A 16,195-nucleotide genomic window follows, 5' to 3' on the forward strand; every position below is an offset into this window, starting at 1 on the left:
AGCAAGGTGTGAAGATGGACGAGACAATATACCGATCAATCATCGGATCGTTGATGTATCTCACGGCTTCCCGTCCTGATATCATGTATCCGACGTGTCTCTGCGCCAGATATCAGTCGAATCCGAAGCAATCACGCCTGACGATAGTGAAACGTATTTTACGGTATTTGAAGGGTTGCCTAAGCATCGGCTTGTGGTACCCTCGCTCGGGTGACTTTACTTTGTCCGGTTTCGCTGATTCTGATTTTGGTAGCTGTAAACAGAATGCTAAGTCCACCACTGCTGGGTGCCAGTTCTTTGGAACTCGGCTTGTCACCTGGCAGTGCAAGAAACAAACTGCAGTTGCGCTCTCCACTTGTGAGGCTGAGTATGTCTCAGCTTCTAGCTGTTGCTCGCAAATCCTTTGGATCCAACAGCAGATGCGCGACTTCGGTTTGCAATTCTTGGATACACCTATTTTCGTGGACAATGAAGCAGCCATTAATGTTACTAAAAATCCGGTTCACCATTCGAAAACTAAACACATTGAAATCCGTCATCACTTTATCCGTGATTGTCACGAGAAAAAGTTAATTCTGATTGAACACATTAACACCGATGATCAGAAAGCGGATTTTTACACTAAACCATTCGACAAAAAGAGATTTTATTATCTTTTGATATTAAACGGGATGAAGACTCTGCAATCTGGGAGGGTAATCGAATGTGAAGCCGAGTTGGGCGGCGCTCTGACATGAACCTGTGTCGTGTTGTCAAATTTCTTTTGTACAGTTGTATTTTCTGCTTTTCGATAAAAACAAAAACACAAAAATATGTTTTTTTAGGGGGAGATATTCGCAGAAAAATACAAAAACATGATAAAATCATAAAAATACAAAAACAATAGAAAACCATAAAATCCAAAAACATTAGAAAATTTCAAAAAGAGTTGTGTAGAATAGGGGAAATGATAGTACATCAGCTAGACGGACACAGTACGCTAAAGATTTGTAGTGTTTACAATGCGTTTAAGCAGTCTCGCTAAAGATGTGCTGATAGATTTTTGCAAAATTAGTAAACCAGTTTGGTATATAAACAATAAAATTCACTTGCGTTTACGTGGGGAACACCTCCAGGATATATAGGTAACCCCTGAAATCCTGTTTGAAGGGTCCCGTATTCTGAGATACTAGGTATTTATACTCAGTGATATCTGTGGTATTATCCCGGGACTTCTGCTGTATGGAAATACTGACCTAGTCCCCGGATAATACTTTCTGCAAAAGCTTTGAAATATAAGCTCACCCTCAGCATGCTGATGAAACAATAAAATTGATAGTCGCTGCTGTTGAAAACAAAAGATCCTCTAAAGGGGACACACCTAAAAGTCGAAGCCGTCATCTCTTTGCGTATACGGAAGTATCGACCTGAGCTCTCACGGCCCTCGCACATTACCCCTAAACAGATATCAGCTGTGGTATATTCACCTGTAAGACTGAATACTGGGGTCTGGATATGGGAGTATATACTGAGGTGGGACACATGTAAATGTTTAAGTCTTAAAACACTAATCACGTATCCCGAACAGATTGAAAATTTTGTGAAAATTTAAGTGGATCAGTATATCAGCAATCTACGCGAATTGTTTAAAAGCTTAGTATGAAATAAACAGCTTAACGGTGCTCGTGTCTGGTCGGCAGCTGATATGATCCCCTAACACACTCGAAAAAATATTGTGTGTACATAGTTTCTGTTTATCCAGTTAAAATCCAAAAAGATTTTCTTTTCTCATTTTATTTTTCGACAACCGATGTTAGGAATTGGAAGTTCAAAGCCCAAGTGCAAAACATGTCAGTGTTTTGATGTGGCATGGGTAAGCTGAAGATTGCTATACAGTGATTAGTATATTTTTTGAAAGTTAATATGTGTTTGAAAGTTTGTAATGTTCAAAAGTTCATTCATTTGAACTGTTTTTCAGAATGAAACGTCAGAAAACTTCATAAATCTGATCATCCAAGGCCATTAATTTGGACTTGGTGGGTCAAACAGTTGACCAAGGTCATTGACTTGGACTTGGTCAGCTGGGTGTGACAGTGTTTAATCAGGAAATTGCAAAAAATGAAATTTTTTTGAAATATCAAATGTGTGACCGTTTGAATTAACCATAAAGTTTGAAAAGGGCATGACCGTTTGAAACATATTCATGCCGTTTGAAAAGCTGTGACCGTTTGAAACTTTCAAACGGAAGGGCCAAAGCTTTAAATAGCTCTTGGTTCCGTTTGAAGAGATCATTATCTCCTCACACCATTTCAAACGATCAAGGCGATTTCAAACGTTCGCCCTAAGAATTCAATTTCTGTCGTTATTCTGCCCAAACTTCAACTGGATCTTGTGTTTTTCATTGGTTAGGTCAATTCTAAACATGGTGAAGGTAAGTCTCTGAACAAGTTTTATCGTATTTTGCTTAATTTCAATGTCGGCGATAATCTGTTACTAATATCTTAGTTCTAGGGCTTATCTTTGTTTAAAAATGTCATCTAATCAGTAGGGTAGTGTTGGATTTGATCATAGTTTATTGATTTTCAGTTTGTTTGATCAGATTCATGTTGATTGTATGTTAGTCGAGTCTGCAGGTCTTTCATATGTAGATCTAGGAGGTTTTAGAGGGTTTTATCTGATGAAATTTATATCAGTGTACTCGGATTCCAACGGAGAACAAACCCTTATCTTTAATTTGTTTGATTTGATCTAAGAGAGTGTTTAGGGTTTGAACAGTATTTCAAACGACAGGTTAGTGACCGTTTGAGGGATACCCGTTTGAGATAAACTTGGTTGAGAGATGTCCGTTTGAGGGATAACCTTTTGAGAGATGTCCGTTTGAGGGATACCCGTTTGAAGGTCGTGTACGTTTGAGGGATTCAGTTTGAAAGTGATTAGTTTGAGAGTGGACCGTTTGAAATCGATCCGTTTGAATGTTGTCAGTTTGAAATCGATCTGTTTTGAATGCTGCTCGTTTGAAAGCTATCCGTTTGAGAGTTATTCATTTGAGAAATGTTTATTTTTTTAAGTGTCCGTTTGAATTGAATTTTACAAGAGTGTGTATGTTTTGATGTCTATATGCTGGAATTTGTTATAATTGTATCTAAATGGGTTGTATGATTGTGTTTTTGCAGCCAACCTTAGTACTGTTCAATCCTATTCATAATGTGTGCTGTAGTCTGGATGAGGAGCAAAATCCGATGTTGTCAGAATTCAGAAGTATTCTGGAATTTATGAGGAGAGTGCCAATTCTGAAGGCATTAACAGAGAAACGTTTAGTGTTCAGATCTCATATTAAACGCTTTTGGAAGCATGCATCTTATGATGATCAAAACAAAACAATCAACTCAGTTGTTAAGATAAATGATGAAAAGAAACCAATTGTCATTTCAGAAGCGGTTGTTCGAGAAGTAATTGAGTTCCCGGATGAAGAGAATTCGCCAACAAAATTGCCAGAAAAGATGGTTAAGGGCTGTATGCTAAGAATGGGATATGCTAGTGACTTAAACAGTGCAAGTTATTTGAAGTCAAAATTCACAAAGCCATACAAGTTTCTTATTCATGCTGTGTTGATAGCAATGAGTCACCAGAAAGGAGGATTTGATATAATGCATGAATATTTGATGAACATGGTTGTAGCTCTTGTATTGAACAAAAAATATAACTTCTCTCATATTGTTTTCCACTATATGGTTGATGAAATAGTTTCGGTCAGGAAGACTTGGTTATATCCAAGATTTGTGCAGATGATATTGGATCATGCATATCCTAATTTGAATAGAGATGAGGAAAATGATCTGTTGGTGTTATCGCACATGGATAATGATTCTATTAGATCTTTAGCCAGATATCATCTAAAACATCCAGAGCCAACAAAATCTGCTGAACTATTTGGAGCAATTAAAGATAGTAATTATCAGGATCCTGATCCTGAAAATCATGAACATTGGAGAAACGAAGAAGAAAGAAAAGAGAAGGGTTATGCTGAAGAGATGAAAATTCTTAAAAATTTCATATCAAAAAGAAGTGAATGGTTCTTGAAGGAACAAAAGAAGAAGACCAGAAAAGCCACTCCTACTGTTAAACAAGTTGAAGGATCTTCTTCACAACGAAGAAAGAAGCAAAAGAAAGCTGCAACAATGTCTTTGGTTGATGAACCAGAAGAAGATAATCCAGTGGTTACTGCAGAGAAAGAACAAGTGGCAGCTACAGCAGATGATCCATTCAATGTTGATGTGTTATTTGATACAGATGTTTTGGAAACAGGGCTAGAAGTTGTTGCAAACGTTGAACAAGTTGTAAATGTTGAAGCCCATAAAGATAAAGAAAAAGTTGCTGATGATATTGAGGGTGACGATGTTGATAAAAGCACAACAAGTTCATCAAGTTCTTCGGATGATGGTATTGATGAGGTTGAAAGCCGGAAAAGAATTCAAGCTGAAATAGAAAAAGAGAAGATGTTGAGAAAAAGAAAAAGACAAGAGAAAGATGACGATGATGTCTATGTGCCCTCTCCAGAGCATGTCTCAGGGTCACAATCTTCACCAAAAGCAAGAAAGAAAGCTGATGGTCGCAAGAAAGTAGTTTCTCCAAAAATACGCAAAGTCAATCCAAAGAAATCTCCGAAGATCGTGCTAAAGAAGAAACCATCAAAAGAAAGTGGAAAGCCTCCCACACCACCACATGAACCAACACCACAATATTCACCTGTTCATCAATCACCTCCCAGACAACTTACTCCTCCACAACAATCCTCATCACCTAGACTACCAACACCTCCAAGACAACCATCACCTATTCCTCAATCACCACCACCTCAACAAACTTTATTCACTTCACAAGATCGTTTTGGTACACCTCCACTCTCTCAAATGCAACCTGTTTCGTCTAGCAGAGGTCTTTGTACTCCACAAGATAATCTTTTAGACATCGGAAGTTTTGACTTTGCAAATAATGATCAACTGTTGAAGTTGGAGAAAAAGATGGATGAAGTGATAGTAGAAAACAAGAAGCTTGTTGCTGAAAACAAGAAGGTGTCTGATAGAGAAAGACTTCTTGAAATTCGTGTGAAGAAGTTAGAGGATGAAAACCAAGTGTTGGTGAAAAAGATTGACGCTGATCAAACTGAAATTGATATATTGAAAGTACGTGTTGCAGAGCTTGAAGAAGAAAAGTCTAGAAAAGATAATCAGAATGAATACTTCAAGCTAAAGAACAAAGAACTGGAATCAGCTAAAAAATCAAGAGATCATGAGTTCTACATGCTGAGTAAAGTCGTTGAAAGCATGCTTGGAACTTCAGTTGAACTAAAATTTGAAGAGCTGCAAGTAGAGGAGATCAGGGCTCAACGTCAAGCAGAAGTTGAAAGGCAGATGCAAGATAAAGGTAAGGGAGTTGAAGGTAGTTCAGCTGTGACAGAAAGATCAATAGTTCCCTCAATGGTGGTTGAGAATCCCGAGCCTATTTCTGCAATATCCGTTCTCTTTGAAGATGAAACTCACCTTGCTGAGTTAGAAGGTTCTAGTAGTGATGAAGATGATGAAGAAGAGAAGGAAGAAGAGAAAGAGGATAAATATGAAAAAGTATTTTCTGCTAGCAGTCACAGTTCAGAAGATGATGATGATGATGCTTCAGGTGGTACTGGTTTAAGAGTTACTGAAGGTTCTTCTGAACAAGATGTTGATAATCTGATGAATGACACTGTAAATGAAGAGTCAGGGGAAGCTAGTGGAAAGGGGGAGTCTAGTAAGTCTCAGATCGTTGAGCATTCTGAAAAGTTATTCTTGAGTTTAGATGTTTATAGAGAAATGTTGCAAGATGTGAATCCGGAGATCAAGTTTGATTTTGAAGAAGAGTTGGAGTCTTTTGATATCAATCAACAGCCTGAATACTCGTACAAGTATGTTGAAGAGGCTAATAAGTATGATCGATTTGAGATTGAAGATTGTACGGATGATGAAGATGTAGCTGAAGATACTTCCAAGTATCCTACACTCATGGAATTCTTTGCTGAAGAAAATAGAGAATAGTTAAGACAGAAAGTATTACGAGCGTGATCGAAGTGTTTCTCTTGGTGATATTATTATTTGGGGTTATCTACCGCAAGTGAATGCTTATGCAATCAGACGAGAGTGCGGAGTTCAATATTTTGAACGTTTATATGACATTATGTCATTACCTTGGTGGGATGTAGATGAACTACCGAAGGTGAGATGTTTGGATTACCCAGTTCGAAAGAATGATATGGCTATGTGGGGCTACATCAAGTGTGAATCTTTGAAAGAATTTCGTAAATGGAAGCCACATAATCCTAAGCGCGTATAGAGGGTAGATCCAAATACCGGTGTTACAGAGACTATCCTTAATGTCAAGCCTCCGAGAACAATGAAGACAATTCCAATGCCTCAGATGGAACAAGACTTTTATAAAGGCTTCATTGGCTGGGTGTACAGTTATATTACAACAGAAGCAATCATTACTTACAGAGCTGGTGAAGAGATTCGTGAGATACATGTGTATGATCCAATGTGGCTGGTTAATTGCTCGGCGAAGTATATAGAATGTCTTTTTATTAACAAAATTCACTATCAACCAGCAGATAGAGAACAAGCGCAGCAATTTCAACGTGTAGTTTCTCTTTGCTTTCAGAAAAGCATAAATTCTGAAAGTAAATGGAAATCATCCTGGTGGTCGCTGGACGAGAAGATGAAAAGGAAAGCTAAACGTGAAAGTCAAAAGCTTGCTAAAAAGAAAGGTATATTTATGAAGATGCAAGCTGAAGAAGAGAAAGCGAGGAAGAAAGAGAATGAAAAAATAAGGGTTGCGCTGAGCAGTAAGCCAAAATCAAGGGAAGAGACATATAGAGCTGTTTGAAGACCCAAGACCAAGACTGAAGACTACGGCTCTATCCAAGGGGGAGTTTGTTAGTGCAGTATGTCTAAAGCCTATGTCTTAAGTCTAGGGTCTAAATATGTCAAGTTTGTATAGTTTAGGGTCTAATATGTAAAGTTTTGATGTGTTTATAGGGGTTCCATTTGAAATGGGTTTGTTATGTTTCAAACGGAAGGGTTTAATGGTGACCGTTTGAAGGTGTTTGTGTTATCTTCAAACGCGAGGGTCATGCCTATATATAGGCAAGTTTGCTTTTCATTTCAAACGGTCTGCTATGTGATGTAATGTTACTCTGCCGGATTTTCACGTGAAATTGAATGAGAAGCAAGTAGTTAAAGTATCTGCAAAGTATCTTCATCTGTTTTCTACCCTTTTCTGTCTGATTCTACTCTGTTTGAGTGTTTCCGCCACTCAAATAGTGTGTATTACTCAAATTGACTCATTCGAGTGGTCATACTGATCCTACAACAACTAAATTTCTTGAAGCCAGATATGAAGGAAAACAAATGGTTTTAAATCAGTATATTGATGATGTTGCTAAACTTAAACAAGAATTGGCTGAAAAAGAAAAATTGGTTAATAAACTTCAAAGTTATCATGCTTCGTCATATATTTTGGAACGTATTTTCAACATCACACCCGATGCAAAAGAGTCTGAAAAAAACAAAAAGGGAATTGGGTCAGAATACCATCAGGTTCCACCACCGTTGGAGAATAACTATACATTCTATGATGGCGAAAAGGTGGAAAAAGCAATAAACATGGTTGACCAATTACCTGACAACATTGATGTGACTTACACCAAATCTGATGATTCTTGGTGATTCAGAGGTGGTAGGTAAGGTTGTTGAAAGCGTTTTGACAGAGATCTCTACCAAAACAGATAAGTCCGAGTCACATGATGAAAATGAGGGAAGTTTTCATGAAAATTATCTTAAAAGTTCAAAATCTGAGAAAAATGCGAATGATGATCCGATAGGATTGGCATATACCATGATTGGATCGGACAAATTATTCTCAGATATTGAAGTTCTGATTAAGAATGTGATTTCGGAAAAGATTGACAAAGTGTTCAAATTGGTAGAAATTGAGAAGTCTGAAATTTCAAAATTTGCTGGGAAGAGCAAGAAGTATTTTTATAACAAACCTAGTTACAAAAAGAAAAACATGAAGGCTGGGTTGGTTTATAAAAAGAAACAATATCAAAAGAAACGATTCGAAAAGACAAATTATCAGAAAAACACGAACTTTGTTCACTGAACAAGTTCTGAGGAAGAGAAAGAACTCCAATTTAGACGACAGTCTAATAAAGAGTTCTATGCTCAGAAAAAACAGCAATAGGTTAAAGATGTTTCAAAGAGAACATGCTTTAAATGTGGTCAAATTGGACATCTTAGTCACAAGTGTCCAAAACCGAAACCTGTTGATATTGGATAGAAAAGGAAAGTTGAGGTTAAGACACATAAGTCAAACAAGTTTGAAAAAAAACAAACTTGGAAACCGAAACCGATGACACCCAAGGTTGTGCTACAACAGATTTGGAAGCAGAAAGTAATTGTTTCAGAATCAAAACAAATCGGCAAACCAAAAATTGATTTGTCAAAACAAAACATTCAAAATGATTCAAAATTTGATCGAAGGAATGTTTCAAAAGGCCAAATCTGGGTTGTCAAGCAACAAAAGGTTGCTGATGATGAGAAAACTAACAAGAATGTTTTTGAAAAGAATGAATGAAACTATCCAGTTTTGCCTGGAAAGATACATATTCAGCTACCTGAGTCAAAGCAGGCTTGGGTTGCTTTGTTCAAGTAATTGAATTGTTTAAATGTGCAGGTGCTCTTGAAGATATCTGATTCTCAAGATGAATGTCAACAAAAGGAGAGGAGCAGCCTGGCACAGGAGGCTGCGAGTTCCTGCAACTGAGAAACAGGGAGTTCATTTATTTTTTGTACATAGATAAACCTTAAATCAAAAACCCTAAAAACTGAAAATTTTAAAATCCAAAAATATGTTTTTATTTTGTCAAAAATTGAAAAATGAAAAAAAAATATATGTTTTTAAATTTGTTAAAATCCAAAAATTTCAAAAAGATGTTTTGATTGAATATGCCGAAACCCTCACGGCTGAACAAACATGATTATTTCACAAATGATTAAATGGTTTTAACATTGTTAAAAGTCACTGTGTTGTAAATCATGGGGGTACTTTCTGCAAAACAGAGCATGTGAAGCAGAAAAAGGATGGCGAGATGAAGCTATCTACATCGGTTTTCAAATCTTTAAATGTTTTGAATTTTAGGGGGTGTAAAAATTTTAGAAAATACAAAAACGTTTGAAAATTTGAAAAAGCCATAAACATGAGAAAATCCAAAAATGAGTTTTTTATGTAAAAAGAGGAAATGATAATACATCAGTAGACAATCACAGTATGCTAAAGAAATGAAAAGTCAAATGTGATAAACGGTCTCACTGGTGATATGCCAGTAGGTTTTTACACATTTAGTAGATTGATTTCGAGATATAAACCTTAAAATAAATAACTTTCTTATCTCGTGGGGAACATCTCTCGGATATATTGGTAACCCCCGAAATCTCGTTTGTGAGGTTGCCTGATTCTGAGATACTAGGTCTTTATATTGTTTGATATCTGGGGTATTATACCTGGTCTTCTGATTTTGCGTCAGCAATGGCCTAGACCTCATATAATACTTTATGCGCTTTAAAAGCTTTCCCTCTGCATAAAAGTTGAGAAAATATCGAAAGATATAAATCAAGTGCAGTTGTAAAGAAGATCCCTAAGTGAGACACACCTCAAGTCGAGCCCTCATCTCTTTGACAGAACGGTAGTTCAGACCTGAGCTCTCAAGGTCTCGCATTAACCCAGAGTACAGATATCAATATAGTATATTCACCTGTAAGACTGAATCTAGGGAATCTTGATACGGGAGTATATTCTGAGGTGGGACACATGAATAAGTTAAGTTCTTAAAACACTAATCTCGTATCTCGAATCAGTTGAACTTTGTTTGAGAATTTAAGTGGATCAGTATACTGACAATCTAAGTGAATCGTTTAGAACTTAAAGTGTTTATAGCTCAACGGTGCTAGTGATTTGTCATATACTGATATGATCCTCTGACACGAACTCAAACAAAAATATTATCTGTAAATATTTCTTTACTACTTTATGTTTCAGAAAAAATACAAAAAAGATTTTGATTCTACTTTATTTTCGACAATCGATGTCTAAAAGCTGAGTTTCAAAATCTTAGTATGTTAAACATGTTTTTGTGCTAAAAAGATACCTATGAAGTGCAACACTTAAAAACGAACTTCAAACTCTTTGTCTGTGGTTTTACTAACCTGAGTCACTAAAGTTTTGCATTCCCCAACAGATGTAAACTAAATTATTCACCTGTAAGATGATATTCTCGAGCATATCTTGATACAGGAGTATGTCGTCTGGTGGGAACCATTGGTTAATATATTTTTAATATTACCTAATTTGTATCATATTAAGCGATTCCTGAGATATATACATGTTTCAGTTTAAGTCGATAAACAATACCGACATGGGAGCTATGTACTCACGTTTGGCTATAATTCGTATTGTATTGTTTTATATAAACCATCGACTTTGTTTTTGAAAACTTGAAAAATAGTTTGGCACATATGAGTCACCCCAAAACATTTAGAAAGCATAAAAGAGGGGAGCTATGTACTCACGTTGAAAATGGTTTTGTATATATAAACCATATCTTTGAAAATAAGAATAGTGACGTGCGTGCGGGTGTATATATTTTTTAGTATTTTTTTAGCTCTTTTTACTCGCTCTACACACACGCTAGGGCAAGTGCACCTATCGCGGACGTAGTATAGTGATGGCAAGATATCGAGGTCGTCCAAAGACACAAGAGCTTTAATTACCGGCTTATCGTCGACGTCTAATCGATCCAAACTTTGAGAAAAGATTTTTAAACTAATAAAAAGATAAAAAAAAAGAAAAATAAAATAAAGTTAAAAACAGATAGACAAGAAAGAATCACTTGGATCTGACTTATCTTTCATGTACCCTTTTGATGATTGCCGCACTTTGGGCATTTGAAGAGATTATCTTAGTTATAGTAGTAACCCCTCTTATGACGGCGACGTAACCCTCAACCTAGTGGTTTGAGTCAACAAGGATACAATCCCACTAGGTCGGAATATTGAAAGATAATTAAGCAAGTTATTAATGCAAAATGTGGTGGCCCCCCTTCCAGGCAGCGGTCACCCTCAACCCGTTGGTCTGAGTCAGCAGGGATACAGTCCTCGCGGGGTTGGTTTAAAGTTTTAATAGTAGTTTATGAATAAGGGGTTCAAGCGGTTTCTTACTCTCAGTCAGGCCAGTCATTCCCGGCCAATCCATGGAGTAGTACTAAACTTGAACCAGGTTCTCCCAGGATCTATACACTGAACGAGACATAGAATTACCCAACCACCCTTCTAACCCCTTCCAAGTATTTAATGCGCTTTATATAGACCGTAAAGACACTAATATGTGAATAAACGACATATGAAGAATGGTTAAGTAGATTCGCCTTTAATACAAAAAACTAACTATTAAAGTCATTAATACATACCCAATTAAAAAGTTGCCAAAGATTGGAAATCATAAAAGAAATACATAAAAGATATGTCTTCCCCAAGTGATGTAAGAATTTAGCCAAGCATGGCCTTTGTTTAACAAAGATTCTTACTATCAATCTTGGATCCCGTGACTACACACACACTTTAAAAGATGGAAAATGGATGATGGCGGTGGATGATGGTGTTGTAGTGGTGGTGGACTGGTGGCAAGTGAGAGAGAAGTGGTTTGCCAAGGGATGGTTTGAAGTGGAACCAAGCACTTCTATTTATAGCTGAAATCAGAAGCTCCACCATGGCCCGTGCCCGCCTGGCACGGCCCCATAGTCATTTCTCTCTCTCTTCCTCATTAATTGTTTGCCAGTTCTTGTACTAACACGGCCCCGTGTGTCAACGGCATGGCCCATGGCCAAAGTACTTGTTGTACTATCACAGATTCTGAAAATCTTTGAGTTGACCATTCCCCATGTTGGCTTAGCACGGCCCCGTGTTGGCTGCCAGTTTTGTCTTTTGCAGTTGTCTTTTCTTCTGCACATCATCCACCTACGGACATGGCCCGTGTCTGGTGGACACGACCCAGTGTCAAGTCTTCTGTTCTTGCTATTTTGTGGTTTGGATGTGAATCGGGGCTTGGCGAGTTGCGTCAAATCCTCCTACTTTACATTTATGTTGGTTTTTGCTGTCCTTTTTCTCCTTTTGCACATTTTAGCTCTTTTAACCCAGAAAATTAAAAAGGAACGGAAACACAAGCTTTTTCCAACATTAGTACTAAAAAAGGGTTGCTTTTACGCCGTATTTGATATAATTTAGATGTTGTATTTTAATCACATCAAATACCCCCACACTTGAATCTTTGTTTATCCTCAAGCAAAACTCTATTATGTGGCTTACACACCCAAACGGAATAGATAGAAGAGAAGGTTTTGGTCCTATCTTTAGAGTGTCGGGAATCCAAGTTCTAATTTTATTTGTTTTTATTTTATTTACAATCCTATTCATCATAATTTATTTAAAACACAATTTAAGAAAGATTTACTTTGGGCAAAACATGCCTTTATAAAATTCAGTTTAGTTATATACAAATTTACATACCTCACAAGTAGTCACTCAACTCGGCCGATAATATATTAAGTGAAAACGCTCGTGCCCGTTTTGGAACTTACTCCTACCATAGGCTTGACAATCGATCAGGCCTCCTTCTTTTGACGTTAAATCCTTATAAATATCAAGAGGGCTTTTGAAGGGTAGGTGGTGGTTCGGGTTTGGTATGTTTTATTAAAAAGGGTGAAAAACATAAAATATCGGTTTTTCTATTGTTTTATGGCTTAAAAAATACTTTGGCATATTTTTTTATGATTATTCTAACTTTTTTTAGTTGCCAAGGTTGAAACTGAGCCGTACTCGTAATATCATAACCGATAAGTTTACAAAAATAAAAGATGAAAAATGAAAAGGTTTGCTTTTGTGGGTTTGAAATGAAAAGGTTTAAAGGTTCAAAGTGTTTAACTAGGGAGATGTTTTTGGATAAAGCAAAGAAAAATAAAGTTTTTGTTTTTTTTTAAAAATGGGTTGGTCCTAATGCCTCCATCATTACTTACTTGGATTTTTGTCGGTAAGGACTTGGAACGCATCGTATCGTCAAGTTCTAGATTCGTGAGAACCAAACGGGCTATTCACACAAGAAACGAAAATTGAGCAATTAGTATAGATGTATATTTGTATGCTCGGTAATGGCTCAAAACTCACTTTTGTGGGAAAAAAGGTTGTAGTGTAAAAATGTATATATAATCAAATTTTACAAAGATTTGTCATGCCTGTTTTTGTAATTTTCTAAATTGATTATTTTTATCACGACGCTATCGGTTGTAAATTTGTAAAAACATAATTTTTAGAACTTGTTTTACCCAACTAAACCAAGATAAGTAATAACATGAAAAGAAAAATTTTGAAAAAGTTTGGGGTGATTAGCGGTTCCAAGGCGAGTTTTGTGTAAGGCTTGATTTAGGACAAATGATTCAAGGTTTTTATTACCCCCCTCCCCCCCAATTAAATTATGCATTGCCCTTAATGTGTCCCAAATAGGATTTATTTTGAAAAAATGTGTAAAAAGTGTGAAAATAACAAAAATTTTGGTTACTGGCATTTGAAGCACGGGGGCGTGCTATGGGGACACGGCCCCGTGTCCAAAGTGCTAGTAACAACTTGAAATTAGAAGACTTACAGTGGAGTGGCCATGGGGGCGTGTTGGGTGAGCACGGCCGGTTCCACCTTCTCGACAGAAAATTTTTAACAACAGTAAGTTGGGCACGGGGGCGGGCTGGGTGAGCACGGCCCTATGTTGCGGCCACTGTTTTGCAGTTAATGAGTTGGGAGGGCTCTGATTTACGTGCATGGGTTCCATTTTTCATCATCCATCTGGTGTTTCCGCTTTCCTTTAACAAATTTATTTAAAATACCACCATCCAATCATCCATTTCATTAAAAATAAAAACATTACAATAAATTAAAAATTACAAACCTACATAAAACTAAGAGAGATAGATAGGATCTTGAGAATGCCTCTCCGAGATCATTTTTTGAACAACCCTAAAGCTACATTCCTAGATTTATGAATGCTAGATGATGGAGGACTAGATGGAAATACTCAATCTAGAGGTCGTTGAGCATCTCTTCGATCTCCCTTGGTAGGAAGATAAAGGGTTCCTTTTCTACCTCCTCTTGAGGGGGAGCGGGATTTATCAGGACCTAAAGGTAGCATTGATAGGGAGAGGTTCCGGAATCTCGACTTCGCATCCCGTAGGTTGTATGACCTCATTAGATAGGTTCCAATCTTCTTATGGGAAGTTTGGCTCCATAGGAGGCAAAGCCAAGATATTCAACCTTTTTTTGTAAAAGGTTGATTTCTCTAAAACAATCTTCTAGCCCCATGGTAAGATAGTTCACACGGTCTATGAGAACCTCCTCCACAAAGGTCATCTCGTCAAGACTCTCTTTCAAGACACTCACATATCTTACGAGAGTGGCCTCGAGTGAGAGCCTTCTCCCTCTTCTCTGGTTTCTAGAGCTTGTTGGTGACGTTCCACTCTGCTGGCTTAACATCATGAGAGAAATAAACTAACCGTTAAAAAGATATGGAAGATCAGAATGCTCGGCACGGCCCCTTGACAAAGTGGCATGGCCCCATGCTGCTCCATCTGCTCCAGATTCTTAGCTCTAAAAATTTTATTTTAAGTTAGATTTGACTAATTTTTAACTTTCTGAACGTAAATAACTTAAAATAATGTTTTACTAAAGTAAATTTGCAAAACTTTGAGCTAAGAATCAAGAGTATGACCCTCCTATTGAAGCTTTTTAAGCTTGAAGCTTCAAGCTTCAATGGAGTTCATGAAGAATGAAGAAGGGGAAATGCACAAAAGAGGAAAGAACAAGAAGGTCAAATGAGACCTTTTTAAGAGCATACCTTTTGGGGTATGTGTGAAGAATCTCTAGGATCTTGCCCTTTTGGAATGGTTCCAAACATTCTCCCAAAGGTTGAATTTATAGACAGTGACAGCACGCGGGCACGGCCCCGTGTCTGGGCAGCACGGCCCTGTGCCAGATGCATGTGTCAGAGAATGTTGTATGTTGGTAGAACACGACCAACATCATTGCTGACACATTCGCGTGCCAAAAAAAATACAGGGGACACGACCCCATGTTAGTTCGGCACGCCCCATGTTTTTAGAAAAATGTTAGGCACGGCCCCGTGTTCAGAGCTTTTATGAAGATTGTCTAAGTTTTTAAGGAATTATCAGACGTCGGATGGTTCCTTACTCGTTAGAACAACATCGTACTGTCGGATGTACCGCAGACTTAGGCGAGGGGTACGAAAACGCAAGAGGTTATTGGAAAGGTAGAAGACTTCTTTAAAATGGGATCGTCCCATATTTACCTTTTCCGGGCTCTTGTTAAAGAAGGTGAGAGTCGATTCGCTCCTGTCCATGCTGTTGGTGTGAAATTCACACTCGGAAAGGGCGAATCAGGGACGACTATCGCTTTCGTTTTCGTGGTCGTCAATGGTGGAGGGTTGGTTGACCTCGGTGTTGTCGTATGTACTTGTTTTTTTCCTCCATTGATTCTTCTTCAGATTGAATCCTTGATGAAGTTTGGGGAATGACAGAAATAAAAAAACACACTTTATGGTACCATAGGACTGACAATCCCATTACCAAATTTCCCTGGGCATGTGGGGAAGTTTGGGGAATGACAGAAATCAAAAACACACTTTGACAAACCCTTTTTCAAGTCAACACAGGCTTGAATGTATTCGCATAACTAGACAAGACAATTTGGTTTTAGACAAGACAAGATAATTTGATTTTATACTCAAAAAGACAATTTGGTTTACACATAACAAGGACAATGGGTTTAGACAAAATGACAAATGGTTTTCAAATTAAAGATATATAAACTATATAAAGTTTTCCGATTACTTATAAGATTTTACGAAAGAAACATTTTTGTCAAGGTTCAAGGCTACAAAGATTTACTTATAAAATCAACTCATGTAGTTGGTTAACCCTTTTTCAACACAAAATTTTAGCCATGAATTTGACCACAAAACCTATGTTACTCACCAGCATTCAATGTTGATTTTATTTTCACATTTGTTTCAGGTAATT

This window comes from Helianthus annuus, chromosome 9 (assembly GCF_002127325.2).
Source record: "Helianthus annuus cultivar XRQ/B chromosome 9, HanXRQr2.0-SUNRISE, whole genome shotgun sequence".
In the NCBI taxonomy this organism is placed as follows: Eukaryota; Viridiplantae; Streptophyta; class Magnoliopsida; order Asterales; family Asteraceae; genus Helianthus; species Helianthus annuus.